Below are 12,972 nucleotides of genomic sequence, written 5' to 3' on the forward strand. Positions count from 1 at the left end.
CCCAAATTCGATAAAGGTCGTGATAGCGCTCAACACCACTGTCAGGCAAGCCAATAGTGATTTACCAATTTAATTACTCATTTTAGTAATTTAAAAATCATGATTTTCCTTAATTGAACGATATAAAATAGGATTTACAGAGTAAATAAAAATATTTACATAATTACAACAACGAACAACCCGAAAAAAAATCTCAAAACTCGGTGTCACAAGTGCATGAGCATTTTCTAAGGAATATAGTAATAATACAACATGTGTCCCGAATGTAATAAGACAGAATAAAATAAATAGTACAATGGAAACTTGATGGACTGTAATGCGTAGCCTGAAATGCATCTCATCTAAAGTCTCCTCAACAGGTGCGTCTACGCGCCAAGGTGATCATCCATGAACCTGTCAGATCCTACATATTTAGTGCAGAAGTGCAGCATGAGTACGTAAATCAACGCATACCCAGTAAGTATCTAGCATAATCCCGGAGAAGTAGTGATGAGAGGTCGACATTGACACTTACTAAAGGTCCAATAAAATAATATAGTAAAACATGAGCAGATATGAAGCATACGACAATGATGGGGTAAATCTGTAAAATACATAACCTTCCGATTACTCTTTTAAAGCATGAATATCGAAACCTTATATTCTATCTTAACAGCTCAGAAAAAAGTCAAATGTCATTATGATATAAATAGAAAATATCATAAAATAACGGGCATCAGTGGAAAGATTAGCTCGTAAATATTTGGGCTACTAGCGATATAACGCACGATACTGCCGAGGTCATTCGGCCCGATCCAGAATAATGTGTACACTGCCGAGGGACGTGCGTCACAATCCATAAATGCATCTATATACTGCCGAGGCGTTCGGCTCGCTCCACAATAAAATGAAGGAAGTTCCCGAATTACGAGACACGTGTTTACATTACAGCACATGAGCATCAATTAGATATAATTTCTACCATTTCTCAAAATAACTCGCCCACAACTCAAAGTGTTAAGGCTTAGCCTTTTTTTTTTTGGCCACTCCACTAGGCATGGTACCTAAGGTACATATATTTACTTCTAAATAAATATCAATTATAACTTCAATTAATTAAGCCAGCAGAAGGAGTTCAAGTAATTCAAATATTTCATGATGAGATCCTAAGTCTATCCGGACATAAACATACTTTAGCTAAGTACGGACTCTCGTCACCTCATGTGTACGTAGCGCCCACAACTAGTAGCACATAACGATAAATATCACCTAGGGGTAGTTTCCTCCTCACAAGGTTAGACATGAGACTTACCTCGCTCCGAAATTTTATAACCGGCTCCAAAGCCTCTCTAACACCTCAAACCAAAGTCCGTCGATCCAAAACTATTCAAACAATGAATAACCCGATCAAAATATATTCTAATACCCATAATTAATCAATTTAAACAATTTCCAACTCCGCTCAAAAAGTCGATAAAGCTAACCCTCGGGCGCACGTGCCCGTATTCCAAAATTTTCGAAGATAAACTTTACCCATAACACCACAAACTCAAATATATAATTTATTCTTAATTTCTTGTCCAATTTCATGGTCAAATTTCAAAAATACCAATTTTTAGGTTTTCTACCAAAAATCCCAAATTGCTACCAATTCCCATGTTTAAACCATATATAAACCATGTATTTAACTTGTAATAGGTGGGAATCACTTACCTTGTGATGCTTGATGAAAATCTCCCCTTGAAGCCCTCCAAAATCGCCCCAACCAAGTGAAAATGAGGGAAAATAGGCCAAATCCTGCTTTTTAAAAGAATCCCTTTGCCCAGACGACCCCTCGCATCTGCGAAAACAAACTGCCGCTCATGCGGCTCCGCTTCTGCGGAATATCACTGTCAGCAGACCATCGCACTTGCGGAAATTCTTCCGCTCCTGCGCAACCACAACTGCGATATACCCTAGCGCATCTTCTCAAATTCCCACACATGCGGCCCTGACCTCGCTTCTGCGCACACGCAATTGCGCTGCCCACCTCCGTTTCTGCGACTTCACACCCAGGCTGCCCAAGCCGCTTCTGTGGACCTCACATAGCTTCTGCGAGGTCGCTTCTGCAACCAAACTTCCGCAGAAGTGGTCACACCAGCTGCTGCCCAGCTTCAGCATCTCCTAAGTCCAAAATAACTCCGTTAACCATTCGGGATCCACCCGAGGTCCTCGGGACCTTAACCAAATATATCAACACGTCCCAAAATACATTACAAACTTATCCGAGCCTTCAAATCACATCAAACAATGCTAAAACCATGAATCACACCCCAATTCAAGATTAATGAACTTTAGAACTTCAAACTTCTACATTCGACGCTGAAACTTATCAAATCAAGTTCGATTGACACCAAATTTTACACACAAGTCATAAATAACATAACAAAGCTATTTCAAGGCTCAGAATCCCAAATGGACATCGATCACATTAAAATCCACTTCAAGTCAAATTTAAGAATTACTTAAACTTTTAAAATACCAACCTTCCATAATAAGCGACGAAACGCTCCCGGGTGATCTGATACTCAGCCCGAATATACGCTCAACTCCGAAATCATCAGACGAACCTATTGAAACCTTCAAATCCCGATTCAGAGGTCGTTTACTCAAAAGTCAAACTTTAGTCAATACTTCCCACTTAAAGCTTCTGAAATTAGAATTTTCTTTCCAAATCAATCTTGAACTTCCCGAAATTCAATTCCGACCACACGTACACGTCATAATACCTAAGGTGAAGCTACTCAAGGCCCCAAACCACCGAACGACGTGCTAGAGCTTAAAACAACCGGTCGGGCCATTACATATATATTTTTTGTTTTTAACATAAAAGTTAATCACTTAACTATATTTATATCACTCACAAAGTCACTTGACCAAATTTCTCATACTTTTCAACAATCAAATACCTATTATACCCTCTAAACTATCAACCAGTTATTTTTTACTTTTTAAATATTTTGCTAATTTCTTCCTTAATCTATATTATGGACTCGCCAATAAGATAAATAAATCTTATTTATAAATTAAATAAGTCAAAAATATTTTTCAAACTATATAATGTTTGAATAATTAAATAATTGGCCATGAAATATTTTAGAAATCCAAAAATATTAATTCAATTAACATTATGCAGTTTGGTATCATACTTCAAATCCCGTAATTTTCTCTGAAAAAAGGAAAAAGTGTAAAAAAGAGAAAGAACAGTTTTGGGCAAAAATCGTTTTTAGCCCGCGGCCGAAATTATTTACATTTGATAGCTACAAAAGTATATAAATAGAGAAGAAAGATTTGATAACATATATATTGTGGAATATCGTGGGTTAACTAGCACACAATCACACACAAAGCAAATAGAGAAGAAACATTAACACAAGAATTTAACGAGGTTCGGCTTAGCCTCATCCTTCGGGCAGAAGCAGAGAAAGTTTTACTCTATGAATGAGAAAAAAAGCACAATACAATCTCTAAATTTCCCAACTATAAGCCATATATATATATATAGATCTCAAATAGTCCCAAACCTATAAAAGAAAGATTTTCAATCCAATAAGGACAATAAGTTTACCTTTCCCAAATCTATTTGAACAATGAGTTTTCGCAAACCTACAGGGATTATGGGTTTCCTAAAAATACAAGAAAATAATTCAAGCCACAAATAACAAATCTTCCCAAATTCCTTTCGTCAACAAGAACAACGTCTCTCTATCTTACCCTCAGCCCTCACAAGAGTTCTAACCATTGCCGCAAATATCAACCAAGTCTAGGAAACACCTAAACTTGTTAAGGGGCCCAATCTCTTTAACTATAGCAGAAATTCATCAATTTGGTTATGTACTCGAAATAGCTTCTGGATAGTTATTACACTCAAATGCATCAACAGTCTCTGCAACTACTAAAGCAAATCCTGTTACAACCTAAATTCGCGTAGCTTAGATCACATCATAAGTTAGTCGACGTAAATCCAAGAAGAGATTATCTTTGAGATGATAATAAGTTAATCCTATTGGTCTTAAACGATACAAGGGTGTATAAGAGTGGTTAACAAGTATTTGAAGTTAAACGAATCAAGGATGTTGTAACCCGTATTTTCGGGTAACACTAGAGGTGATTAATTGTCCCAAGAGGTCATGTTTTAATGTATTTGAATCATATAATATCCATATCATAAGTCTTGAAGTCAAGCGAGTTATGAAACAAAAGTCGATAAAAGTTGTCGCAACTTACGTTTATAATTTTACTTAAACTTTAGGTCAAATGTTACTACATTTTTCTCCCAATGTACTTGGAATTATAGGGTGATCTACCTATCAAATTGAAGATCTATGAGTCTAGTTTCCAACAAATTAAACCGTTTGTCGATACAATCTCAAAATAGAGAGATATTCATGTTTTTGCGAGAGTGCGCCAAGCAGCTCTCAATGGGGACCACATAGGAGGTTTAAGACATATGGATATATATATGATACCTCAACCCCGTTAAAAGTCATTATTTTTCAGTATATTCAGACCTTAGAACCCTAAAAACAGTCTCTCAAGGTTCTCTCATGATCCAAGACCCAAACAAAGGGCAAACAACACAAATCAAATGTCGGGAATCCCGTGGCGCTAGTAAGTTTCTTGTTCTTCTTGTTGTTGCTGATTTTTGTGTTGTTCCAGCTCGTGTGGGAGGTTGTTTTAAGTGTTTTATGTCCTGTAAATACACCTTCAAGTTTTTAATATCAACCCTAGGTGATTTCAAGTCTTCTAAAGTAATTCTAGTGCCGAAAAACCCGAATTAATTGCTAGTTTCGCTTCCTTGTTCTTGTGGCAGAATTGAAGGGATATTTCGTGGAAAATTAAGGTCAAATTGGAGTTGTTCTTTCTGTTTAAAGGTAAGTAACCTCTTACTCTATATATATTTAAGATTATCCAAGTTGTGGCTAAGTCGTTGAAGCTAGAACTTGTGAAATATATATCGAAAGGCTTGGTAGTAATGTTGTTGGTTGGTGGACTGTTTTGGAGGCTCAATATGATTATTAATGATGTTGTTTGGGCTGTTTGGTGATTGTATTGACTTGTGGGAAGTCATATAAATAGGGGAGGTGCTGTCCGTTTCATCGTAAAATAGGTTGCGGTCGATACATAATAGTTACGACGCTTAAACGATAATGATAGTGTCATTTCTCTTATTGTAGACTAAGGAGTCGTGACATTTGCATAGCTTGAGGTTGGGCAGTATATACAAGGTATGTGAGGCTATCCCCTTCATTCTTTTGCACGACTCCGATTGTACATAATGTAATGAACGAGCTCCCAAAGATACTCTACTCTTAGAAGCTAGCAGTACTTACATTGCTGCCCTTCTTATGAAATGATTGATATTGATGTTACTTCTCTTATTCTTATATTATCAATGTTGTTGGTAGTTCCTGATTCTTATAAGATTCTTGATGAAGAGTTAATCCTAATAACGTGTACGAAGGATACCGACCTTACGTCACTCCGAAAGGTTCAAAATGTGATTCCAATGAGTCCAGCATGCATCATATATATGTATCTATTTTACTCTACCGAGCCGCGCTATAGTCGGCCGGGTATGGCACCTATTGTGCAACCACTGATCAGTTGGGTTTTACCGAGCTCCACGTGGCCGGGTACGATTCTACCGAGCCCTATGATGGCCGGGTACGTTTTACCGAGCCTATTATGGCCGGGTACGATATGATGATGATGATGCCCACAAAGGCATATGTTTTAAACGTTTATGTATATATATATGTATGTATCATGTATTTCATGTCAGTAGCCCTCAGAGGTACCCAGATGTCACAGGTTGTATATTCCCTATCACTGTTTACATTATTGTTCTTACTTATGCTATTCTGCCTTACATACTCAGTACTTTATTCGTACTGACGTCCTTTTTATTTGTGGACGCTGCATGTCGTGCTGCAGGTCCTGATAGACGGGTAGACGCAGCTCCCCCATCACAGTAGGCTATCCGGTTCAGCGTTATTGGCAAGATCCTTTCTCCGGACTTGCCGTGGTCTTGGTATGCATTTTTGTTATAGACATTATGGGTATGTCGGGGCCCTGTTCCGGCAATGTTGTAGCACTTATGTTCTTTTAGAGGCTCATAGACAGGTGTCGACTCATGTATGGTTTGGAATGCCTTGTCGGCTGATTTTTGTTGTATAGTCTTTCATGGCACCATGGTAGCTCGTACCTTATATATAGTTTCTTGACAGTCTTGTCGTCCCATGTTACGTATGTTCATGACATTATCTTTCATTGTTGGATGTTCATGATCCATGTCTTTCATTTATATTGGTCTTGTCGGCCCTTAAAGATAATAAGGAAGGTTAGATAAAATGTACGTTGGTGCTCGGCAAGTATGGCCCGGGTGCTAGTCATGACCCTCCAGTTGGGTCGTGACAAACTTGGTATCAGAGCAAGTCTGTCCTAGGGGTTGTCTATGAGCCGTGTCTAGTAGAGTTTTGATTATGGATGTGTAGCGCGCCACATTTATAATCAGGAGGCTACGTGACATCTAGGGTTGTTACCTTCTTCCTGAATCTAGATCGTGCGTAGAGTTGAGTCGTAAGTGTTCATATCTAATATTCACCTTGTTTTCTTTTAGCGATGCCTTCGACTAGGAAGCAAGCGATTAGTAAACGGCTTGATACAGCTGTAGGAGAGGGTAACATTCAGGTGCCTCCAGCCATAGCAGGCCAAAGTGAGCCTCAGAGTGAGATGCCGTCTCATACCTCTCTGTCTCCTCCAGAGGATATTAGGAGGCACCCAGTACATCCAGTTCCTCCGTCTGGCACTACAGACCACGATATGCGCAGTGCAGTGCAGTTGTTGAGTAGCTTAGTAGCTGCTCAGGCTCAGAGGCAGAATACCGGTGCTGCTGATAAACCGGTTAGTGCAGGAGTTCGTGATTTTATTAATCTAGACCCTCCAGTGTTTACCGGATCAGACCCCAAGGAGGACCCGCAAACATTTATTGATCAGGTTCATCGTACATTGCGGGTTATGCATGCTAGTGATACGGAGGCAGTAGATTTGGCTTCTTATCGGTTACGGGATTTAGCGGTTTTCTGGTATGATAGTTGGGAGAGATCTAGGGGTCCGAACGCTCCTCCAGCCGTGTGGAAGGAATTTTCTGAGGCCTTTCTTCGTCACTACTTTCCAGTTGAGATACGACGAGCTAGAGCTGATTAGTTCTTGAACCTTCGACAGGGTAATATGAGTGTACGAGAGTATAGTATACAGTTTGATTCTTTAGCAAGGTATGCTCAACATATGGTGGCCGAGATGAGTGATAGGGTGCACCTGTTCGTGAACGGGTTGGGACCACATCTGATAAACGAGTGCACAACAGCCTCCTTGGTAGAGGGCATGGATATTTCCCGTATTCAGGCTTATGCCCAGACCCTAGAGGATCGTAAGTGCCAGCAAAGGGCAGATAGGGAGTAGGATAGGAGCCAGCATAAGAGGGCGAGATTTTCAGGGTATTCTGATGAGTTCAGAGGCAGTATCAGGCCCCGGTCTTTGAGGAGTTCGGCGCCACCTGTAGCTAGTAATCCTCCACAGTTTCAGAGGCCTCGATATGATCGATTTACCTATTCTAGTTCAGGTCAGAGTTTGAGGGCATCAGGCTCACAATTTCATAGAGATACTAGTCAGACGAGACCCCCAACACCGCATTGTGATCAGTGCAGCAAGGCCCACTTTGGACTGTGCCGTCGAGGTTCCGATGCGTGCTATTCTTGCGGACAGCCTGGCCATATGATGCAGGATTGTCCTAACAGATGAGGTGGTGGTATGGCTCAGCCGACTGGATCTGTGTCTGGTTCTTCCTCATCAGTTTGACCTCCAGCACAAGGTTTCCAACAGTTGACAGGTCGTGGTAGAGGTAGAGGTTCAGTGCTGAGTTTGAGTGGTGCTCAAAATCGAACCTATGCTCTAGTAGGTCGACAAGATCTCGAGTTGTCTCAGGATGTTGTTACAGGTATATTGTCTGTGTTTTCTTATGATGTATATGCGCTAATTGATCCAGGATCTACCTTATCATATGTTACACCCTTCGTGGCTAATAAGTTTGGCATTGAACCTGAATTAATAAGTAAACCACTTGCTGTATCCACTCCGATAGGAGATTCTGTGATTTCTAGAAGGGTATATAGATGTTGCACTGTGATGATTTGTAGTCGTCAAACCTCGGCAAATTTATTTGAGTTAGAAATGGTTGATTTCGATGTGATAATGGGAATGGACTGGTTGGCCTCATGCTATGCAAATGTTGACTGTCGTACGAAGATGGTTAGGTTTCAGTTTCCTGGTGAACCTTCCATTGAATGGAAGGGGAACATTGCTACGCCGAAAGGTAGGTTTATTTCCTATCTTAAGGCAAGGAAGATGATCTCAAAAGGTTACATTTATCATCTTGTTCGCGTTAGGGATGCGGAGGCGAAGCCGCCTACTCTACAATTAATCCCTGTGGTCAATGAATTTCCAGATGTTTTCCCAGATGAACTCCGAGGCCTTCCTCCTAAAAAGGAGATTGAGTTTAGCATTGATGCATTGCCTGACACTCAACCGATCTCTATCCCTCCATACAGGATGGCCCCGACAGAGTTGCAAGAGTTGAAGGCGCAGTTGAAGGACTTGCTGGATAAGGGTTTCATTAGGCCTAGCACTTCACCTTGGGGTGCACCAGTCTTGTTCGTGCGGAAGAAAGATGGGTTGTTAAGGATGTGTATCGATTATCGACAGTTGAATAAGTTTACAATAAAGAACAAGTATCCACTTCCAAGAATTGATGACCTGTTTGACCAACTCCAGGGTGCCAAGTATTTCTCCAAGATTGACTTACGTTCAGGGTATCATCAGGTGAGGGTTAAGGAGAAGGATATTCCAAAGACGGCCTTCCGGACAAGATATGGGCATTTTGAGTTCTTGGTGATGTCGTTCGGGCTAACAAATGCCCCAGCAGCTTTTATGGATCTCATGAATAGTGTATTCAGGCCCTATCTTGATGTGTTCGTGATCGTATTCATTGATGACATTCTGGTGTATTCTCGTTCGGAGGCGGAACATGCGGGCCACTTGCGGATAGTATTACAGACCCTTCAGGATCATAAGTTATATGCTAAGCTCTCTAAATGTGAATTCTGGCTGAACTCAGTAGCATTCCTTGGCCATGTGATATCTGATGAGGGTATTAGTGTCGACACTCAGAAGATCGATGCAGTGAAGAATTGGCCGAGACCTACAACACCGTCAGAAGTCCGCAGCTTCCTGGGGCTAGCAGGATATTATAGGCGGTTTGTAGAAGGGTTTTCCTCTATATCAGCACCATTGACTAAGTTAACACAGAAAGCTACCAAGTTCCAGTGGTCTGATGCTTGTGAACATAGTTTTCAGGAGCTAAAGAATCGATTGACATCCGCGCCAGTGCTCACTCTCCCAGAAGGAACAGAAGGTTATGTGGTATATTGTGATGCCTCAGGTATAGGTTTGGGGTGCGTATTGATGCAACGTGGGAAGGTGATTGCTTATGCATCAAGACAATTGAAGAAGCATGAAAAGAATTACCCGACTCATGATTTGGAATTGGCTGCAGTAATATATGCTTTGAAGATATGGCGGCACTACTTATACGGCATCCATGTTGACATCTACACAGATCACAAGAGTTTACAATACATCTTCAAGCAGAAGGAGTTGAATTTGAGGCAGCGTAGGTGGCTTGAATTACTGAAAGACTATGACGTCGAGATATTGTACCATCCCGGTAAAGCCAATGTTGTGGCAGACGCTCTCAGCCGTAAGTCAATGGGAAGCTTAATACATATTGAGGCAGGTAGACAAGGGTTGACCAAAGAGCTTCACCAGCTGGCCAATATGAGAATCAGATTGTTGGACTCTGATGACGGAGGTGTTACTGTACAAAATACAGCAGAATCATCTTTGGTAGCCGAGGTAAAAGCACGGCAATATGAAGATCCTACCTTAGTAAGATTGAGAGAGGGAATTCAGCAGTGTAAGATTACAACTTTCAAGATCGGAGGAGATGGGACACTGAGATACCAGGGCCGATTATGTGTGCCTAGTGTGGCAGGGTTGGAGAGAAGATTATGATTGAGATTCATCAGTCCCGATATTCTATCCATCCTGGCTCGACAAAGATGTATCATGACGTTAAGGAGCAGTATTGGTGGGATAACATGAAGAAGTCTATAGCAGAATTTGTAGCCCAGTGTCCTAATTGTCAACAAGTAAAGATCGAGCATCAGAAACCTAGTGGATTGATTCAGAATATAGAGATTCCGACCTGGAAATGGGAGGTGATTAATATGGACTTCATTATTGGATTACCTCGCTCTTATCATAAGTTTGACTCCATCTGGGTGATAGTTGATCGACTTACAAAATCTGCCCATTTTCTGCCAGTTAAGACAACTTACACGGCTGAAGATTATGCGAAGTTGTATATCAAGGAGATTGTTAGGCTTCATGGTGTGCCGGTATCTATTATATCAGACCGAGGAGCTCAATTTACGGCTAACTTTTGGAGGTCTTTTCAGAAGGGTTTAGGCACACAAGTAAATCTCAGCACTGCATTCCATCCGCAGACTGACGGACAGGCTGAACGTACCATTCAGACGCTTGAAGATATGCTACGAGCATGTGTTCTAGATTTCAAGGGAAATTGGGATGACCATCTGGCACTTATAGAATTTGCCTACAATAATAGCTACCATTCCAGTATTAAAATGGCCCCGTATGAGGCACTGTATGGGAGGAGATGTAGATCACCAGTTGGATGGTTCGAAGTCGGTGAGACAGAATTATATGGGCCAGATTTGATTCACCAAGCCATTGAGAAGGTGAAAGTGATACAAGAGCGATTGAGGACGGCACAAAGTAGGCAAAATTCTTATTTCGATGTCCGACGTTGTGATCTGGAATTTGAGGTTGGTGATTGGGTTTTCCTGAAGATCTCGCCGATGAAGGGTGTTATGCGTTTTGGGAAGAAGGGTAAGTTGAGTCCGCGGTATATTGGGTCGTACAAAATTCTTCGACGAATTGGACAGGTTGCTTACGAGTTAGAATTGCCATCTGAATTGGAATTTGTCCACCCGGTATTCCATGTATCTATGTTGAGAAAATGTATTAGAGACCCTTCTCGGGTCGTCCCTATCAAAGATGTACAAGTTACAAAGGATCTATCATATGATGAAGTGCCAGTGGCTATATTAGATCGACAAGTCCGCAAGCTGAGAATAAAGGATGTAGCTTCCGTCAAAGTATTATGGAGGAACAAGAATATAGAAGAAATGACATGGGAAGCAGAAGAGGAGATGAAGTCTAAATACCCTTATCTATTCCAGAGTGAAGATAACGAGGATGCCGGGGGAAAGAAGGACGCATTATAAGGTGAAACGGCTCTATGAGGTAAGCAATAGCTTGTGAATACTCTTTTTTTAATATAAAATGGTGATATGCAGATAATGTACATATCCATAATGCTTTGTATAGTCTTGTAAGGCCATAGGTTGGGTTTAACTGCTTGCAAGTTTGGCTAGTGTCCATTTTATAGGGGCAACTCAACCGGAAATTTCCGTCGGAATCCACGATGAGTTAGACACCCCATAAACCCTTACATTCGAGGACGAATGTTCCTAAGGGGGAGAGGGTGTTACAACCCAAATTTGTGTAGCTTAGATCACATCGTAAGTTAGTCGACGTAAATCCAAGAAGAGATTATCTTTGAGATGATAAGAAGTTAATCCTATTGGTCTTAAACATGAAAGGGTGTATAAGAGTGGTTAACAAGTATTTGAAGTTAAACGAATCAAGGATGTTGTAACCCGTATTTTCGGGTAACACTAGAGGTGATTAATTGTCCCAAGAGGTAATTTTTTAATGTATTTGAATCATATAATATCCGTATCATAAGTCTTGAAGTCAAGCGAGTTATGAAACAAAAGTCGATAAAAGTTGTCGCAACTTACGTTTATAATTTTACTTAAACTTTAGGTCAAATGTTACTACATTTTTCTCCCAATGTACTTGGAATTATTGGGTGATATACCTATAAAATTGAATATCTATGAGTCTAATTTCCAACACATTAAATCGTTCGTCGATATGATCTCGGAATAGAGAGATATTTGCATTTTTGCGAGAGTGCGCCAAGCAGCTCTTTGTGGGGCCCACATAGGTGGTTTAAGACATATGGATATATATATATATGATACCTCAACCCCGTTTTAAGTCATTATTTTTCAGTATATTCAGACCTTAGAACCCTAAAAACAGTCTCTCAAGGTTCTCTCATGATCCAAGACCCAAACAAAGGGCAAACAACACAAATCAAATGTCGGGAATCCCGTGGCGCTAGTAAGTTTCTTGTTCTTCTTGTTGTTGCTGATTTTTGTGTTGTTCCAGCTCGTGTGGGAGGTTGTTTTAAGTGTTTTATGTCCTGTAAATACACCTTCAAGTTTTTAATATCAACCCTAGGTGATTTCAAGTCTTCTAAAGTAATTCTAGTGCCGAAAAACCCGAATTAATTGCTAGTTTCGCTTCCTTGTTCTTGTGGCAGAATTGAAGGGATATTTCGTGGAAAATTAAGGTCAAATTGGAGTTGTTCTTTCTGTTTAAAGGTAAGTAACCTCTTATTCTATATATATTTAAGATTATCCAAGTTGCGGCTAAGTCGTTGAAGCTAGAACTTATGAAATATATATCGAAAGGCTTGGTAGTAATATTGTTGGTTGGTGGACTATTTTGGAGGCTCAATATGATTATTAATGATGTTGTTTGGGCTGTTTGGTGATTGTATTGACTTGTGGAAAGTCATATAAATAGGGGAGGTGCTGTCCGTTTCATCGTAAAATAGGTTGCGGTCGATACATAATAGTTACGATGCTTAAACGATAATGATAGTGTCATTTCTCT

Source organism: Nicotiana tomentosiformis, chromosome 3, assembly GCF_000390325.3.
Source record: "Nicotiana tomentosiformis chromosome 3, ASM39032v3, whole genome shotgun sequence".
Taxonomy (NCBI): Eukaryota; Viridiplantae; Streptophyta; class Magnoliopsida; order Solanales; family Solanaceae; genus Nicotiana; species Nicotiana tomentosiformis.